The sequence below is a fragment of the Cnephaeus nilssonii genome (assembly GCF_951640355.1).
Source record: "Cnephaeus nilssonii genome assembly, chromosome: 1".
NCBI lineage: Eukaryota > Metazoa > Chordata > Mammalia > Chiroptera > Vespertilionidae > Cnephaeus > Cnephaeus nilssonii.
The window spans coordinates 107,085,701-107,099,608 of record NC_137072.1 but is presented as its reverse complement, the minus strand read 5'-3'; the positions used below and the strand labels follow the sequence as shown (position 1 = coordinate 107,099,608).

At 38.9% G+C, this 13,908-nt stretch overlaps 1 protein-coding gene and 1 pseudogene across 7 annotated transcripts in view; one reads left to right on the top strand and one right to left on the bottom strand.

The window, feature by feature from the left end:
- KCNIP4 (potassium voltage-gated channel interacting protein 4) overlaps window positions 1-13,908 on the bottom strand; it is a gene marked incomplete at both ends in the record, with an annotated part of 944,241 nt that overhangs the window by 116,178 nt on the left and 814,155 nt on the right. The window lies entirely within an intron of this gene.
- LOC307098355 (high mobility group protein B1-like) lies at window positions 10,478-11,095 on the top strand (annotated as a pseudogene). Its single transcript has one exon. The product of its transcript is annotated as a high mobility group protein B1-like (transcript).

Genomic DNA, 13,908 nt, shown 5'->3' with positions numbered 1-13,908 from the left:
GATGCTCAACCACTGAGCCACCCACCCGGGCTAACATGGACTCTTTAGTTGTTTTTTTTTTCTACTACATTTGTGCAGGGCACATCCATCTAAGAGCCACCTCCTTCTTAGGACATTGGGTTTTGCTTTACTCCCCAAGCATGATGCAGCTTCTTCCCTTCAGGTCACTGTAAGCTTCCATCCCACTGTATGGGGAATCTGGTGGGTCCTCCAATTACCAATTTCTAAATGCCAATGCAGACTTTCAAACTCAATTCAAATACACTTGCCTTTGGCAAGCTATCCCTATTGTTTCCTGACAACTTCCAGAGGAAAGAGAGACCTCCCTCCTCCTCTGCTCTACCTTCTCTATTGTTCCCCAATCATACCCTATTGTTCTGGATATCACACCCTATTGCAGAGTGAACCCTATTCTGACAAAGAATTAGACTGAAGATTCAGCCAGTGTATCAGGAGAGAGCCTTTAGGTTTTTTGTGTTTTTTTTTTTTACTCTTACCCAGCTCCTTTGCTTCAGGTTTGACAATCATCCCTGAGACTGGCACACGGCAGACACTCAAGAAATATTTGCCAGTTGTTTGATTTCCTCCTTTCCCCTCAAATTCTGATACCTGCCAAGCTTACTCTCTCTACAACCACTTCCTGGACCCCCAGACCTGGCTATGGGGAAGGAGCTTCCTACTTCCCTAGCACTGCTGGGTGTTAAGGTGACACTCCCTGCCAGCACCCCCTGCTGGGTAACTAAAGATGTTCTTCTCTGGAGGATCTTTTGAACTGCTCTTTTTGTGGGGAAGGGAGGGCCCTTAGAATTTAGGGAGAAAACCACCCCTATGAAAGAAAGGGGGAAGAAAGGTGGGTGTGCTCCAGAGGGAGCCCTCTGAACTGCCCTGGAGACTACCAGGTAGGCTGCTGTTTTTAATCACAATTTAGAAGTCCCGGATTTTGGTCCCTGTTTTTCTACCTCAAGCTGAGTGACCTTGGACAGGTTATTAAACTTCCTTGGTTCTCTGACTTTTCTTTATAAAACAAAAGGGTCTATTAATAGCAAAGGATCTTTGTTGCCAAAACACAATTTAAAGTCCATTTTAGGAGTACACAGGATGGGAAAAAAGAAGGTTTACTGTTGCTCATATGGAAAATAATACAATAATTAATAAGTAATAATACAAGAATAAACTGCTTCAAATACTCACAATTGTAACCCTATTTTTGCCCCACCCTGTATTTAAATAGAAATTGTATATGGTTACTACCTGATTTTTATAGTTTTTCTCTTCAGTGAGACCTTTAACTCCTGGAAGGCTAGATGTGAACATATATAATTTCCTCTCCCTCTCTCTCTCTGTGCTATCAGATTATTGTGTGTGTGTTTTTAAATTTGTTTGTTTTCCTTAAAGTGTAGTAGTTGAGTGTTCACGCACTGTAGTAAAACAACCTAGATTCAGTTCTCAGCACTTTATTACCTTAGGTAAGGTTATTTAATCTCTCTTAATCTTTCCTCATTAACAAAGTAAATTAGAAATAGTAGCTAAAGTTGTTAGAATGAGAGTCTAATGAGATAATATATAAAGCATGTTGGATGACAACTGTTCATAATACACTGTCAATAAGTGGTAGGTAATAGCTTTTTTCAGTTGCGTATATCACATTTCCTCTTACCTCATGCTATGACCTCTAACTGAAGTGTTGCTTTATCTCCATGTGACCTACTTCATCTTTGAGATGTCAGTTTGGTAGTCACTTTCTAAGGAAAACCTTACATGACAGGCCAAACTAGTTTATGAACAGCTCTAATGTATGCTTATAGTTTCCTCCATCTCTCCTTTATCACAAATCTAAATCTCCTTTATCTTTATTATCACAAATATAATTAAAACAATTAATAATACAATCATGGATTTGACATATGTCTTCCCTACTGCAATGTAAGATTGAAAATTTCTACTTGCAGACTTTAGAGAATTAATGTTACTAGATGTGCTATCCTGCTCTAGGCAACTGTATAATTGGACCAGCTATGTGAGAAAATTGTTTTCAAGCATTGAACAACAAAAAATTTATTCTTGCTTTAATTAATCTTACATTATAGTCAGGAAAGAAAAATAATAAACAAAAATCAATTGAAAAATATAAAGTTGGGTAGGAATGAGGTCTAGAAACTTCTGTTGGTGGATGGGTAGGGAGGTGTGGTGGGGAAGACTTGTAATTTTAAATATTGTGGCCAGGGAAGGTGTCATTGGAGTTATATTTGAGCAAAAATATCTAGTGAGATGAGAAAGCTCATTACCTTATTTTGATTATTAGCAAGCAGTACAGAGTATTACATATATTAGTGATAACATATATTTGTGGAATAATTAATGACTCCTTTATTAAGTTATTCAATTAACATTTTTGGTGCTTACCATGGACAAAGTAATACCGTAATTATTTGGCTATATAAACTACTGAGTTTAATAATCTATTCACAAATTTATTGCCTTAGAAATTAAAATGACATCAACTCCCTTATCTCTGCGTGTAGAAGTTAAACCAGTCTTCTAGTATACTAGCACTTCAAAAATCATGAAATAGAGCAATACAAAAAAAAAATAAAAAGAATAAAAAGTAAATGTGTCAATTAATAGGCCACTTTAAATTGTGATGGAAATGACTGAAAATTCAATCATTTTTTTCCACTGGGAAAGGTTTTATCTTACAAAGTCTGAGCTTACTGAAAACATATCAGCCATCAGTATCTCAGTGGCTCTATATTTCTGACCCTCTGCAACTCAATAGTGGTATTGCAAGGGGTCATTTTTCACTGACTGCTTTTCCTGTTACACACAAAAAAATGCTGGTTACATGTCAGTGTCAGGTTTCAGTGGTGGGTGATGGGCTATGAATTATGAATTCAAGAAGTAATGCCGATGGTGATAGACGTGGCAATTTCTCCATAACGAGAATCATGCTTATCTTCCTTCTTTTTTGCAGTAGAGCTGATAGCAAAACCAAATATTCTCTGTGGCTTTGCATGGGAATAAAGGCTCTGCTCCGTTATTCACAGCCCTGTTCAGCTTCTATCTTGTGCTTTTGAATTATGGACAATGTTTTGCTTCCTAGACCCTAAGCCTGTGGTGTAGGAAAATGGCTAGTAATGTTTCCATGTCCTTCCACGAATAAACAACTATGATAAAATCATTAGGAGTTTCAATGGCCCTGTGATCCCATCTGCGTCTCCTCTGGATCCCTGACAAGGTAATTCATGAGCAGTGACTTCATGCCTGGGCTGGGAAGTACATTCTTCATTGGTTGCAAATGTGAACTTATTTGCCAGCATGTCTGTTTTTTCAATGGGCTTACAGCTCATAAATATGCAGAGGAATTGAAGTGGAATACTGAAAATACTTAATTAGCCCCCAATTAGTCAGGGCAGAGGAATAGATAAGTAAAGAGAATACATAATAGGGTAGTAGACTTTGATGAAAACAGATCAGAGTTCATTTTGTATTTTCAAATTTATTCCTGAAGAAACAGGGTCCCATATAATTTGGAGTTCATACTCTGGGGATAATGCTTGCTGAAAATTGCTGCCACACTATACTGATTGTTATTGGACCCTGCAGTCACCCCTTTAAGAAAGATAGCAGCAGTGTTGGTCACTGGAAACCATGGGAAAATACTTAATTGTGTCACTATGAATTTTGGAGGCAGAACTCTGACCCTTGCTAATGGACCTGTTTCATTTTGCCTGATTATAAAATTACCTCTTCTTATCTATCAATTAATTAAGAAGGAGGAAACCGAAAGGTGCTTGAGTGCTTGAATTTGCTCCAAATGATCTACAAAATCTAAATGCAAATAGAGTAAATTCAACTCTTCTTACAACTGCCACTTGAAGACGTGTTTGTCATAAAATAAGTGCTGATCTGTCTGTCAGCCTCTCAGTCTTGCTCCTCTGTCTTTCTCTCTGTCTCTAGCTCTGTGCACCCCACTCCCTTCCTTAGTCTTTGTCATTTCCTCATCTCTCTGTCTCCCTTGCCCTCTCTCTGCATGCCTCTGTCTGTCTTTGTCCTTCTATGTGTCTGTGTGTCTCTCTCTTTCACCTTTCTCTGTCCTCTATCTTTGTCTGGCTGTCTGTCTCTGCCTCTGACTCAATCAAGGGTGGGTCCCATTTCATCTGCTTTACTTTTGTGTTGATTGCATGCCTCATGAAACATTTAGAGAGAGCCTTAGTCTGCTGAGGACAGGATGGTTATTAGCTGAACAACTGCATGACCAAAAGCCACAGTGCTTTCCAGATCAGGACTAAGTGCTTGCCATTGTCCACGAGATTGCCCCGCTCTATTGGTAGAACTAGCCAGAGAATACAGCAGAAAACAACAAGATAAAAGCATCAGTTTTCTTTGGGAACCTTTAAGAGCCATCATGGAAGCCCAATTTTCTTTTGTTCCTCTGCAAAAATTACCAAAAGTGCTTACTTATATGGTGACTAGAGGCCCAGTGCATGAATTCGTGCACCGGTGGGGTCCCTTGGCCTGGCTGGCAATCAGGGCCAATCAGGGTCCTCTCACCCAGTCCAGATCAGGGCCAATGGGGGCCAGCAGGCTAGGGAGGGACCAAGGGAGGGCTCCAGGGCATGTCCAGCTCTCTCGCCCAGTCCCGATTGACCAGACCCCAGCAGCAAGCTGACCTACTGGTCAAAGCGCCTGGCCCCTGGTGGTTAGTGCGCATCATAGCGACTGGTCGAGCAGTTGACTGAATGGTCGACTGATCGGTTGGACACTTAGCATATTACGCTTTTATTATATAGGATACCTTTTGTGTGGGACTTGGGAGATTGTCTGGAGGTCCCTTTAAGTATGGTGACAAGACCTCCCGGTTTGCCCAAGGAGAGTGCTGGTTTTTGATAGTTGTCCTTACATCCTATGTGTTAGCCCCACTTTGTGTGTTCAAAAACGTTCTGGTGTAGATGGTAAATTATATGGTCATGCTATATTAACAACCAGAGTGGTCTGCTCCCACTGAGGAACGTACATTCATTTACTAAATGCCAACTTCATCACACTATAAATAATGTAAATTGTGCAACATCATAACAATGGTATTTTAAAAATAGCTGTAATTAATAGGAAAGACACAATAGGAAGCCAATGTGTAAGCATTTGCATACAATTCAATATGATTTTAATATTTTTCAGCTTTAATAAAGAAGGACCTCCTAGGATATGTGTCAACCTGGGTGAACATTGAGGGCATTAGGCCAAGTCAAATAAGCCAGTCACTGAAGGATAAATACTGCACGATTCCACTTATACAAGGTATCTAAAATAACCAAAATCCACCCCGGCTGGTGTGGCTCAGTGATTGAGCATGGACCCATGAACCAAGAGTTCATTGGTTCGATTCCCAGTCAGAGCACATGCCCAAGTTTTGGGCTCGATCCCCAGTACAGGGCATGCAGGAGGCATCTAATAGATGTTTCTATTTCTCTATCCCTATCCTTTCCTGTCTAAAAAACCAAAAACAGAAACAAAAAACATACCATTAAAAAATAAAATAAGCAAATTTCTAGATGTAGAGATTAGAATGGTGGTTGCCTGGGGCTGGGCGCAGCGGGAAAGGGGAGATGTTGTTCGCTGGGTATAAATTTTCAGTTTTGCAGGATGAGTAAGTGCTAGAGATCTGCTCTACCATGTGGTGCCTGTAGTTAACCAAACTGCACTGTGCATTTAAAAATGTGTTGAGAATAGATCTCATGTTAAATATTCTTACAAGCATGAAACAATGTAAGTAATTTGGGGCACATTAATTGTGACATGTAGTGGAAAGACTTGCAGCTTTGTAGTCAGAAAAAAACACACACAAGAAAAAAACAAAAACTGGTTTGAATCTGAGCTCTGCCACTTTCTATGATACTTGTAAAAGTGACCTCACCTCACTGAGCCTCTTTGGCCTCGCCTGAATCACAGCATCACTAATAATGCCAGACCTGGCGGCTCCCAGGGTGGTTAGAAGGTTCAAACGAGGTTACCTATATGCAGCCTTGGCTAGTAATATTCTCTTCCCCTACACAGGAGATGCTGGGAGAAATGTATAAGGCTTGGCACCCAAAGCAAAGAGGAACATTTCCAAAGTGACAGCAGTACCTTTTATAATAGAGCAGCAATTAAAGCATCCCCCATACCCCAATGTCTATCTTGAGTGTTGCCTCTTTAATAATAATTTTTTATAAATATGAATTAAACCTAAACCCTACTGCACTATTTCTTGGCTACAAGCTAACACAAATAACCCATAATATGTAAAATTTAATTCCCAAAAGACTCATGTTCACTGATCTTTACATATACATATACAGTATATGCTCAAGCAATATAACTTCAAATTTTCCTTTGGGGTAAGTAAAAAATCAGAAAGCTAGGTAAATTTGAGTGGAGTTGACTCTTCTGATGACAGAAAACACAAATATAATTTGTGAATTGAGTTTTAAAATGATGTGGGATTATAAAATTCATTTTCTTATCCAATAGAGTGTTCCTTTATTATATTATGAACCTTTCTCCACTCCCCTCCCCCATCCACATTAATTTTCATATACCTTAGGCTACCCTGTTCATTTTATGATAGGCCAGTTACCTGATTTCTGCCCTTTGAAAACATGCTTAAAAGAATTTTTAAAATATTTGTTTTCTTTCATTCTATTCCGCTTCTTTTAGTATCAAAACCCTGAAGAGCCTCATAGTTCATTATAAGCACTTTGGCTTTTACTTAGAGTGAAATAGGGAGAAAATAAAGGACATTTGAGAATAGAAGTGCAGTAATCTAGCTTATGTTTTATTCAAGAAATATTCACGGTGCATTGGCAAAAATGAACCTCATCCCTGCTCCCATGAAACTTAGACTCTAATGGGGAAGATAAATTCAGCAGCAACACAAGAAAATCTTCTAAACTTCACTTGAACATGATCTTCCCCTAAGGAAAGACACAGATAAATAATGCTAAAATACAGTACTCTAGCCACAATCAGAAGATGAACTGTCCGTATGGCAAGTGTTTCACAAGCATTGTGTCACTTAACCTTCACAAGAACTCCATGTGGCAGAGAATATTATGATGGACAAGTAACAGGCGAGGAAGTTAAGGGTAGAGAGATGCTTGCAGCTTATAAGTGGCAGTGACAAGACATGATGAGCACATGTCCATTTGTCTAACTCCTGTATGATAGTCTGACATCTATATTACCCTATTATTACACTATAACAGCTCTAATAAATAATTAGACTATGTCACTTATTGGGTGTCCAACTGTGTAACCTTCAGCTACAGAATATGTTTTACTTTGTGCAGTGGTTTTTATTTCTGCCCCTCCACCCCAGTTAGGCTTCTTAAATCATTCTATCTTGAATATGGTACAAAATCTTGGTGACCTGTGCTCCTTTGCTAGAAATGCTGCCTCTAATTCCATTTTCTATAGGACATCCATCAAGTTCTTGGTGGTATTAAAAAATAATGCAATTGAAGAAAAAGCTGCGCTAAGAGATCCAATTTCTTCATCTGAAAAATGGGGGTAATAATATGTGACACTTACTAATCTCAAGGAAGTTAGGAGATGAATGAAGTAATTGTTTCTGCAAAATCCTTCAAATGCTAGAAGAAATAACACATCATCCATTATAACTTCCAATACGAAAAATACTTTCCTACCCTTTGGGGTTATTATATTCAATCCTTATCTTTCAACAATGTATTTATTCTGTAAATTGATTTGTTCATTAATTTACCCAATAAATATTTATTGAGTATATATGAGGTAGACACTGTGTCAGACACTTCGGATGAAAATCAAATAAGATGAGTGATAAAGCTCACATGCTTTCAATTTTGTGAATTCCAATTACTTGGCCCTGGCTGTTCATTTGAATCACCAGGTAGCTTTAAAGATAGCCATGCTGGTCACTCCGGACCAACTGAATTGAGTAAGTCAAATGTGAAACCAAACTCGAGCAACATTGTTCTGTTCTGGGCCAATCCATGTCAGGTAGATTTTCCTAAGAACTGCACCTTACAATTTTGATATTGCAAACTGACCTCTATTTGTTTTTACATAAACACTGGACTGAGTTGAATAGTCTCTCAAAAATCCAAGTTCACAATGAACCTCAGAATTGACTTATCTGGAAATAAGATGCAATTAGTTAGTTCAGATGAAGTCATGCTGGATTAGATGGGCCCTAAGTCCTTGTAAGAGAGAGGAGACACACACACACACACACACACACACACACACACACACACACACACGGAGAAGAAGTCCATGTGATGATGGAAGCAGATACTGGAGTAATGCAGCTACAAGCCAAGGAATGCCAGTGATTGCCAGCAACCACCAGAAACCAAGAGACAGGCATAAAACTGATTGTCCCTCAGAACCTGAAGAAGGAGCCATCCATTCTGTCACCCTAATTTCAGGCTTCTGGTCTCTTAAACTGTAAGAGAATAAATTTCTGTTGTTTTAAGCTATTCAATTTGCCACAACTTATTATAGAAGCCATAGGAAACTAACAGACATCAATTCACAGATTTTCAAGAACATCAGAAAAAGTCAAATTAGACCATGGGTAAATAGTTACCCTCTACTTTATACAGAACATTCTTTTATTTTTTAAATATATTTTTATTGATTTCAGAGAGGAAGGAAGAGGGGGAGAGAGATAGAAACATCAATGATAAGAGAGAATCATTGATTGGCTGCCTCCTGCACGCCCCCTACTGGGGATCGAGCCTGCAATCCAAACATGTGCCCTTGACCAGAATCAAACCTGGGACCTTCTAGCCCATAGTCCAACTCTCTATCCACTGAGCCAAACTAGCGAGGGCAGAACATTCTTTTAATATAGAGAGTCGGTGTTGTACTTATGGTAGCTTCTTAATAGAACTGGAAATTTTTTATAAATTGCTACCCAGTATATTCCTCCTGGGCAAATTAGTCACTATACACTACAACTGAGTGGATTTCTACCCCTGTAGAGTTACCATGTTCTATATTTGGCAGTAAATCTCTATTGAGTCAAAGCATTCACAAATAACAAAACCAGAAGTGAGGATCTTCCCATCTTGGTTTCAAATTAATGATTTAATGACTCCGATATTTATTGAACACCAATAAATTGACTTTTGGTGTTGACTTTTCATATTACTGAGGCTAACAGCCAAATTCCCTACAATGGCCCACAAAACGTGCACAATCCTCCCACCAACACTTATCTGTCTGTCTTACATTCTACTTCCACTTCTCATTCTGTCTTTGTCACCAGCTGGTCTCTGCCTGATATGTCTCCTAAGCAAGGAGAGAGGCCTCAGGGGAAACCAATCCTGAGGGCACCTTGATCTTGGACTTCCAGCCTCCAGAACTGTGAGAAAACGGACTGCGGTTGTCTAAGCCACCCAGCCTTTTGTTATAGTGGCCCTAGCAAATGAATACAGCGGATCACAAAATTTATTGCCCAACTTGGATCACCACTGACGATGAAAAAAGGCACTACTAATAATGACCGGGACAACTGGCATAAACTGTGACTTCCCAGGTACAGCGGGGTCTTTGGTAGTCCTACCCATAGTCCTGTCACTATTAAAGTGACGTGTACTTAATTTACTTTTATGATTATTGCCTGCTGGTCTGCACCAGATAGTACATTCTTTGAGGGGAAAGTATTTCTGTGTTTTCACTGCTCGATACCCAGTGCCTAAATGTCTGGCACACAGTAGCTTCTCCATAAAAATATGTGGCATAAATAAATGTGAACTGTGGGAGTGGCTCTTTATATAAAGATGTCAGTGTTCACTGGTCTTTATAAAAAAGCAGCTCTCTCAGTGTGACTACTGACTATTTTGCACCTGCTATATGCTAGGCAGAGGATAAGGCATTTTACATACGTTATCATTCATTCTTATAACTCTGCAAGCTGGGTATGATCCTTAGTTTACACTCACAGAACTGAAATATCTCAGAGGGTGTAAGGTCACGTCTCCTTTATCCCTCAGCAAGTACCTAAGGATTCAAACTCAGGTCTGCATCTCTGTTTGTAAAATTAAGTTAATTGGGGTGACATTGGATAATAAGATTACACAGGCTTCAAGTGTACATTTCTAGGATAGATGATCTATATATTGCATTGTGTGCCGACCATCCAAAGTCAGATCATCTTCCATCATCATCACCATATATTTGACCCCTTTGACCCTTTACTACCCCTCAACCCCCTTCCCTCTGGTAGTACCATACTGCTTTCTGTGTCTATGAGTTTCCGTTTGCTTGTTTTTGTTGTTTGTCCACTTGTTGCTTTGCATCTCTTAAAGCAGAAAAGATGTTTGCACAGACCTGCAGTACATTGAGCTCCATAGGGACAGTGCTGGGGCAAGTGTGAGCCGGCTGGGCACTGGGTGACTGTGTGCTTGCTGAGGGAAGGTAATTAAACACGGGCCAAGGCGCTCCTAAAAAGCCGAGAGGCAAAATGTCATCCTATGCCTTCTTTGTGCAAACTTGCCGGGAGGAGCACAAGGAGAAGCACCTGGATGCTGCAGTTACCTTCTCAGAGTTGCCTAAGAAGTGCTCAGACGTGGAAGACCATGTCTGCTAAAGAGAATGGAAAAACTGAAGACATGGCAAAGCTGGACTAGGCCCATTTATGAGAGAGAAATGAAAAATTATATCCCTCCTTAAGGGGAAACAAAAAAGAAATTCAAGGATCCCAATGCACCCAAGAGGCCTCCTTTGGCCTTTTTCTTGTTTTGTTCTGAGTATCGCCCAAACATCACAGGAGAATATCCCAGCCCATCCATGGGTGGGGATGTTGCAAAGAAGCTGGGAGAGATGTAAAATCACACTGCTGGTGACAGCAGCCTATGAAAAGAAGATGCTAAGCTGAAGGAGAAATACAAAAAGGATATTGCTACACACTGAATTAAGGAGAGCTGGTGAGGCCAACAAGGGAGTTGTCAGGGCTGAAAAAGCAAGAAAAAGAAGGAAGAGGAGGAAGATGACAAAGATAAAGAGGAGGAGGAAGAGGAGAAGGAGGAGGAGGAGGAAAGATGATGAAGAAGATAATGATGAATAAGTTGGTTCTAGTGCAGTTTTTTTTTCTTGTCTATAAAGTATATATCTCCCCTGTATACAACTCACTCCTTTTAAAGAAAAAAAAAATGAAATGTAAGGCTGTGTAAGGTTTGTTTGTAAACTGTACATTTTTATTTGTTTGTTTGTTTTTGTATAGTTAACACACTACCAAATGTATCTTTTGATAGCCCTGTCCTGGTGGTATTTTTAATAGCCACTAACTTTGCCTGGTACAATATGGGGGTTGTAAATTGGCATGGAAATTTAAAACAGGTTCATGTTGGTGCCCAGCACAAATTAGTTATATATGGGGATGGTATTTTTTTTTCATCTTCAGTTGTTCTAATGTAGCTTATACAAAATAATTGTTGTTCTATTAAATGAATACCACTCTGTAATTACAAAAAAAAAAGTTGCAGCTGTTTTGTTGACATTCTGAATGCTTCTAAGTAAATACAAATTTTTATTGGAAAAAAGATGTTTGCACATTCTCAGCAGTTAGAAAGGAACATAAATTCAGATTTACGACTCATTAAGTCCATCAAAATGATCAATAGTTACTAGTCACAATATTGTACATGTCGATGTACAAATGATATCCACAGATTATGTCAATGTGAGTTCAGAGTTAGTCAAATTCAATGAAACAGTGTAGGTGGAAAGATCCCTAATGCTTCAATCTTAAATTCTCCATCAGCTCAACAGAGAAATCAAGGACCACAAATCAATGTTCCTAAATGGGTCTGAGTAGCTCTTCCTTCTAATTTGATTTTTAGTAACTAATTTAGACTGACACCCAATGTGAAATATTGTCCTTGAAAACACAATATTTTTTCTGCTGCTTAACATTTTATTTATTAGAAACTGAGCCAGGAAAATCCATTGTGAAACTATATCACAGCTGCTGAGGGACTATGTCCTGAAGAAAAAAATTAATTTCAAGCCAATCAAGTAGACACTCTGTGATATCTTTTTATAAGTAACTAGTATCTTGACCACATCAAAACGTGCCTATGAAAATTCTTTGGAATTACATAAAGTGAAGTCACACTTTGCATGCAAAATTGAAATAGTGCCATGAAAATGGTAAAGTCTCACACTATGAGAAAATGTGCAAGTAGTGTGATCCTCACATTTTTGTCATATTTTTAAAGAAATTCATAACTTCAAAGCTGGCAGACTGACTAAATGGTGGTGACCTGCTTTGGATATTGCTTTAAGACAATCCACTGTCCCTTAAAGCTTGCAACAAAAATTCTGGCCATCCTTGTTAGCCTTATCAAAACCTTAAATTACTTGACATCAACATGAACACATTCTTCAAATAAAACACGACCTTTATAGTTCACACCTACCAGGCTTTATTTAAAACACAGTGGAACTAAAATTTTAATCCTGAAAATCCTAGCATCACTCAATTTAGTTATACAAATGTCTGTTGATTACATAGACTCATTAAATGATCCTTGATCAGTTCTATTCCCAGGGATCTTCATGCTTTCTTGAAAAGAAGGTGAATTTTTGAGACATAAAAGTGAAAACATGTAGAAAAAGATCACTTCACTCAGAGGCTAATTCTGTGTCCATCTCTATCAATCAGAACTCCCTCCACTGTATTGGATCTATCAGACTCTCTGGCTCCTCCAGATCATGACATGGGATAGAGGGTTGCTTATTGGTTAAGACTATAGATTCTGAAACCAAAAGCCATGCTTTAGAAATCTGCTATGACTAAACATTGTAAAAGGCACATTATAAATACAGGCATGCCTTGGGGATATTATGAGTTGGGTTCCAGACCATCACAATAAACTGGGTCGTGATCTTTTTGCGGTGGTGAGTCTTGCCTTCAATTTGTAAAAAGCACATTGTCCGTGAAGTGCCATAAAATGAAGCATAAAAAACTAGTTCTGCCTGCTCTGTCCTATAAGAATCATTTATCAAGGGAGACACTTAACTCAGGGATGCTTTAGTTTGCCTAAGATCAGATGTCTAAGAACTAATGGAATGTGTCTAGGAAGCTGGTCTGTCTGAACACTAAGGCCACACATACACTATTCATGTTTCATTCATCTCTGTCTCCCAGGATCATGCCTAGCCTAGCATTGACTGTTCAATGCACATTTGTTAAATGAATGAATCGATGTTGGTGGAATTCCAAAGCAGAAAGAGAGGCTCCTTTTATATGAATAAGTTATGACTTTTTCAAGGTTTCTAAAAACGATTAGCATTTCATGGGGACGATCTGAAATGCCAGACCCTAGCAAACCTATCTGTCACTCAAAAAGCTGAGCCTTGAAAGCTTGCAGAGCCAGCCCTTACTTGGTGGCCTTTAATGGTAGGCTCTGCTGGTTAGTGGAAGTCGGCAGGGCAGGGGAAAGGGTGGTAGTAGGGACCCCAGCATTGTCAACAAACTCTAATAGTCTGAGAAAACAGTACTGATAAAAAAAACTTAGATCATAATAAGGAACAGGCCAGAGTTATGAAATTGAGATAAGATATCCTTATTGAAAGAAAGCCAATATTGTGCTTTCAGTCTAAAATATCATGGGAAGCCTGTAAAAATGGCTTTCTGGGTAAGGAAAGTTATGGATCCTACCTTACTCTCTGGATATCTAAAGCCATTAAATTGAGTATGACCTCAGGATTGTGCATGCATAGAATCAAGCAGAACAATTTGTCTGACAAATATTTTTATAGGCAAGATAGATCTGAGGTTCATATACACTTTGGTGGGCTATTTCATTGAACAAATTTGAGCTTCATGCTAATGATGATAAGTAACAAATGCTATTTTTGTTTGAGCACTTTACA